We start from the raw sequence: 6,000 nt of genomic DNA on the forward strand, positions 1-6,000 counted from the left end.
AAGCGTCCTCCCGCCGGTCAAACCCGCTCACCACTCCTTCCCCCACCCACCACTTTGCTGCTCTCGTCTTGCAGGAATTGTGCAATAACAGAACGGTCATCGTGCAGTAACAAGACAATATTATCGCAGTAACAACGTCAAAAAGTAGTCATGATGGATCTAGTTTCGTTAAGCGTTTTTTTATGAACTTCATGTTGCAAACGGATTGGAAATACAAGATATGATGTGAGAGATATTGCTCTCTAATGATTGAGATTTATCTCTTTTTTAGTCCTTGTCTCACAGGAACAGCGTAGTAACACGATGGGCAATATGCAGTAACATGTCTGCTTTTCGTAGTAACAACGTTAAAAAATAGTTATGATGGTTCTAGTTTCGTTAAGCACTTTTTTTTTACGAACGCCATGATGCAAATGGGTTAGAAAAATAAGACATGACATGCACGTTATTACTCTCTAAAGATTGAGATTTAAAATACTCTAGATCTAAAAAACATTACTATAGGGCCACTGTTACTATGCATGTTCTCTTTTACTGTAAATTTCGTCATATTGTTATTGCAAAAAGTGCAGTAACAACCTATAAAGTTTGCAGTAACAACCTATACATTTTTGCAGTAACATCATACCCTTCTGAGATAATGTTACTACCGAATCATAGTAACAAGGTATGATTGTCACAGGTACATAATTGATTTGTTCACAAATCATCATATGGTTATTTGGTTAGAAGTGCTCGCCATGAACCATGAGATCATAGGTTCAAGTCTTGAATCCACTAATTTATTTTTATTTTTTCTAAAAAAGACAGAAGAAGGAGGGAGAGAAGAAAAAAAGAAGAAAAGGAGAGATTGGGGGGGGGTGGGGGGGATGAGAGATCGAGACTTCGGGAGGAGGGGGAGGAGCGACAGGAGGGAGAGAGGAAGGGGCGCGACGGGAGGGAGAGAGGAAGGGGCGCGGGAGGGAGGGAGGGAGGTGGGGACGGATGGAAGGTGGGAGGGGGGTGTAGAATAGTTATTCTAAGGGAGGGGTGTATAATAGAGCTACTCGTATATGTATGTATGTATGTACATATATGTATACATATATATACATACATGTATACATATATACATACATACATATATACATACACACACACACACACACACACACACACACACACACATATATATATATATATATATATATATATATATATATATATATATATATAGAGAGAGAGAGAGAGAAAAACTATTCTACACCTGGGTATAGATTAGCTATTCTATACCCCCTCCTCTCCCAAGGGCCAAACCCACCTCCCACCTCAGTCAAAGGTCGGTTAAAAGCATCCCACGTTAGTCAAACCACGGTCAAACCACCTGCTAACTCCTCCCACCACCCACCTCTTCTCAGCTTTGTCTCGCGGAACGATGCAGTAACGCGACGGTCAACGTGCAGTAACACTACGTCTTATGCATAGTAACAGCGCTCAAATATTGTTAAAATATAGTCATGATGGATCTAGTTTTGATAAGCGTTTTTTTCTAGCATCATGGTGCAAACGATTTTAAAAAATAGTACATCATGTGAGAGATAATGTTCTTCAAATGTTGGCTTTTCTAGAATTTGACTCTCCACAAGTAGTAATGCTATAACATTACTTGTTACTATTGTCAGTTGCACGTTACTACAATCCCATCGCATCGTTACTTTAAGAGTGCAGTAAAAATTATAAGTTTTTGCAGTAACTGTGTTTTACTACATTTTTTCGATAGTGTTACTGCATAAACATATGGTAACGTGTACCTGCCTTTGTAGTAACATTCCACTTTTGTGTAGTAACAAATATATTTAGCATGTGAGACATTAACCCATATATCCTTCACATGCAGTAACACTATAGCATCCCTGTGAAAACGGTTTTAAAAATAATACATATCTTGTGAGATATTGCTTTTTAAATATTGGTATTTTGAACTTTAACACTCCATATGCAGTAATAGAATATGTAATTTGCAGTAACATGGGTATATACATGCAGTAACATGGTTTTACCAAATGTATAAAATTGTTCAAAACACTTGTACATCAATCAGACCTCACTCAAAGCCACCTACAAACTTTACCTATAGCCCACCTATTCGATCTTCATCTCGTAAAACTGACGTAGTAAAATTACGATTATCGTGCAGTAACATAACTACTTGGAAGTGGTAACATGCACCTATTATGTAGTAACACTTCTACTTTTGTGCAGTAACAAATATATGGCTAGCATGTGAGGCTTTAACCCATATATTTTTGTTTTGATTCCTGGTCTACTACAATTTTACTACGACGTTACTACCAAAAGTGCAGTAACGTCCTATGTGTTCTACAGTAACGTCACGTGTTACTATACTTTTACAACAATGTTACTACTGGAGCATAGTAACATGTTATGAGTTTCGGTAGTGAAAGATATTAGAATTAATAATCATATTACTTTCTCATAAAATTCTTAAAACAAATAGCATCATTAGATGAATTGGTTAGAAGAATGTGCTTTGAACTACGAGGTCATGGGTTCAAGTCTTGAATTTAGCAATTTATTTTTAATTTTTCTAGAAAAGAGAAAAAATATTTCAGGGAGAAAAAAACGGAAAAGAAAAAGAAAGAGAGAGAGATGGGAGGAGGGAGGGGGAGCGACGGGAGGGGGAGGGGAAGCGAAAAACAGGAAAAGAAAGAGAGAGAGATGGGAGGAGGGAGGGGAAGCGAAAAACAGAAAAAATTTTCTAGAAAAGATAAAAAATATTTCAGGGAGAAAAAAAACGGAAAAGAAAAAGAAAGAGAGAGAGATGGGAGGAGGGTGGGGGAAGGGAAGCGAAAAACAGGAAAAGAAAAAGAAAGAGAGAGAGATGGGAGGAGGGAGGGGGAGGGGAAGCGAAAAACAGGAAAAGAAAAAGAAAGAGAGAGAGATGGGAGGAGGGAGGGGAAGCGAAAAACAGAAAAAATTTTCTAGAAAAGAGAAAAAATATTTCAGGGAGAAAAAAAAGGAAAAGAAAAAGAAAGAGAGAGAGAGATGGGAGGAGGGAGGGGGAGGGGAAGCGAAAAACAGAAAAAAGAAAGATCAGGAGGGAGGGGGAGCGATGGGATGGGGAGGAGAGGGGGGAACAGGAGGGAGGGGGTGTAGAATAGTCTTATACATATATATATATATATATATACACGTATATATATATACATGTATAAATGTATACGTATACATATAAATGTATTTGGGGGTGTAGAATAGTCTTATACATATATATATATATATATATATATATATATGTATATATATATATATGCATGTATACAAATACATTTATATGTATACGTATACATTTATACATGTATATATATATATACGTATATATGTATATATATATATATATATATATATATATATATATATATGAGTTGGATAATATGAACCAAGGTTCATATGCACCTCAATCCCCGGAGTGACACGTGTACACAACCCCCCATGCATCCGCAGTCCCCATGCTTGCTGATCAGCATGGAAGTTGTACCTGCCTTGTTTGAGCTGCTATATAGGCCATGCATTCAGCTGTTGGCTAGGTACATGTTACTATGTTAGGTTGTCCGTTTTACCCCTCTCATGTACGTGTGATTCAGTAAGAAAAAAATGAATGCACATACTAGTAGCAATCTTTGTCCGCGCATGGTGGCCAACTAGCCATAGCTCAGTTGGTTCAACAGGCCTTCATACCAAAAATATATTCCTAATCTCCACTTTGCAAGTGTACTTTCTCATTATTCAATCTCGTTTTTATTTACCAATAATCCCCAATAAGATTGGACTTTGGGTGCAGCTAGCAGATTGAATTTAGAACATAAAATTATTGTTATTTTACAAAATAAAATTATTATTTTTATCCCAAAATATAAGAGATTTTACCTATATAGTTACATATGAAAAAAAATATAAAACATATTTCCGTGTAGTAATATGGATCAAATCCTTATATTTGGATATGGAGGTAGCTCATATAGTTACATGAGTAAAATTCTTTACATTTTGGTGGTATGTACTTTTAATTTATAATTTACTCTCGCCATTCTAAAACATAAGACACAATAACTGCTTAAAGAGAAAAATAAAATTATTATCACATTCTAGTTTAGATCATCGTAATAAATACAATGTATATACCCAATAAGATTATGGATTTTGAGAGTGGAGGATTTAAGAAAACAAATTTTAAAAAAAAATGTACGAAAAGCCAAATTGTGGTCCTTATTGTTTGACTAGGCATGACACTAAAAATATTATTTCCAAAATATAACAACATTTATCTCTTAGAATTTATTTTAAAATATAATAATTTCTCCACCTACATTATTTTCCCAACCAATCACAACCCTTTACCATTTACTTTTTTCACCAATCATATCCTCTCCACATTTAATCCTACCTACTTTCTTAATAATTATGTCCAACTTTAAAAATTTTTATATACTTACGAACATCATTTGTAACTTTTTACTCATTTGTAAAAATGTGCTCTCATTTGTTGCGTATGGTTGCAGTGAACTCATCAGAGGGGGGAATAAATGGCTGAAAAAATGTGTTGTCACATCGCTTTAAAAGAGATGAGCAGCTGCAAGGGGCGTCTCGGGCGAAGGGTGCAAGGCGAAGACTATCTGCCGAAGGAAGACGACTTCGCCATAGCAAGTTCGCCCCCGCAAGGGCCAAGGAAGCCTTTCCAGCCCATCAAGCCTAAGGGCCGGCGATCGCTAGACGGCCCATTAGGGGCCCATGAGACCCTATAACATTATGTACCCCTGTAAATGTCCCTTTCATAAGGGTAATTATATAAATTCCCCTGTACAACCTAGATCCTAGTAGAAAGAGCCTGCAATAGGGCTATAAATAGCCCCCTAGGGCTATGTAACGGGGGATCCCAAGTGAAATTAAAAATTTAGTACACTTCATTTTCCCAACCACTGTTGAGTAACCACGTCCTTCGACGTATACAGTTGTTGTTTCGACAACAGCTGGCGCCGACCGTGGGGACTCCGAGCGAAACCACTGAGAGCGAATGCCACGAAGAGGGTCGTGAAGGAGAAGGTTGTCAGGCGGAAGGAGAGCGACGCCGGACCGGACATGGCCGCCGAGGAAGGAGCAGAGCCTTCGGCGTCTGTGGCCGAAGATGGAGAAGGACAAGCGCCATCACAGCCGCCTTCGGCCCCCGCGCCATCACAACCGTCTTCGGCCTCCGCAACCTCAGTGCAAGTGCCGAACAAGGCCGACGTGGCGAAGGCGGCTGCGGCGGCAAGGGCACTCCAGACCAGGGCAGAGATCCTTTCGACAAACCAACTGGTGGTGCCTCAAGCCGCCCCATCACAGCCGGCGGCACCAACTGCGCTCGCCGTTGTATAGGCCCAAATCAGCCTGGACCCCGAAGCGCAAGCCGAAGCCGACATGGAAGCCATGCGGCAGAATATGACACGGCTCCAAGACATGCTTCGCCAAATGCAAGAACAACAACAAGCATACGAGGCGACAAGGCCGACCAAGGCCACGTCGGCTCCAATCCTTCAGTATTCGGCAGGCTATGCCCCACCTCAAGTCCGGCCGCAAGTGGTGACCTAGCCCTCTCCGCCACTAGCCGCACAGCCGCCGGTGTACTTCGCCGGGCAGCATCAACCACCTGGCCAAGCGCCACAACCAGTGGTGGAATGGGCTTCGGCTCTGCAGGCGCAACTCCAAGCTTTCCTTTAGCAACTCAACCAACCCCACTACATTTCAAGCACAACCCCATCGGCTCACCCGGTAGGGAATACAAGTCAAGGAGCGCCCAATGGGTTGCCACCAATTCAGCCAGGCTCGGGACCTTCGCCGTGGAGTCAATGACAGCAGTTCGACTTCGGCAACACTGCTCAGGTGCCAACCGTTCGGCAGCAAGTGCCAACCCCAGGCTTCGGAACAAACCAAGTACCAATCTGTCACGCCCGGAATTTCTATCCA

Source organism: Oryza sativa, chromosome 5, assembly GCF_034140825.1.
Source record: "Oryza sativa Japonica Group chromosome 5, ASM3414082v1".
NCBI lineage: Eukaryota > Viridiplantae > Streptophyta > Magnoliopsida > Poales > Poaceae > Oryza > Oryza sativa.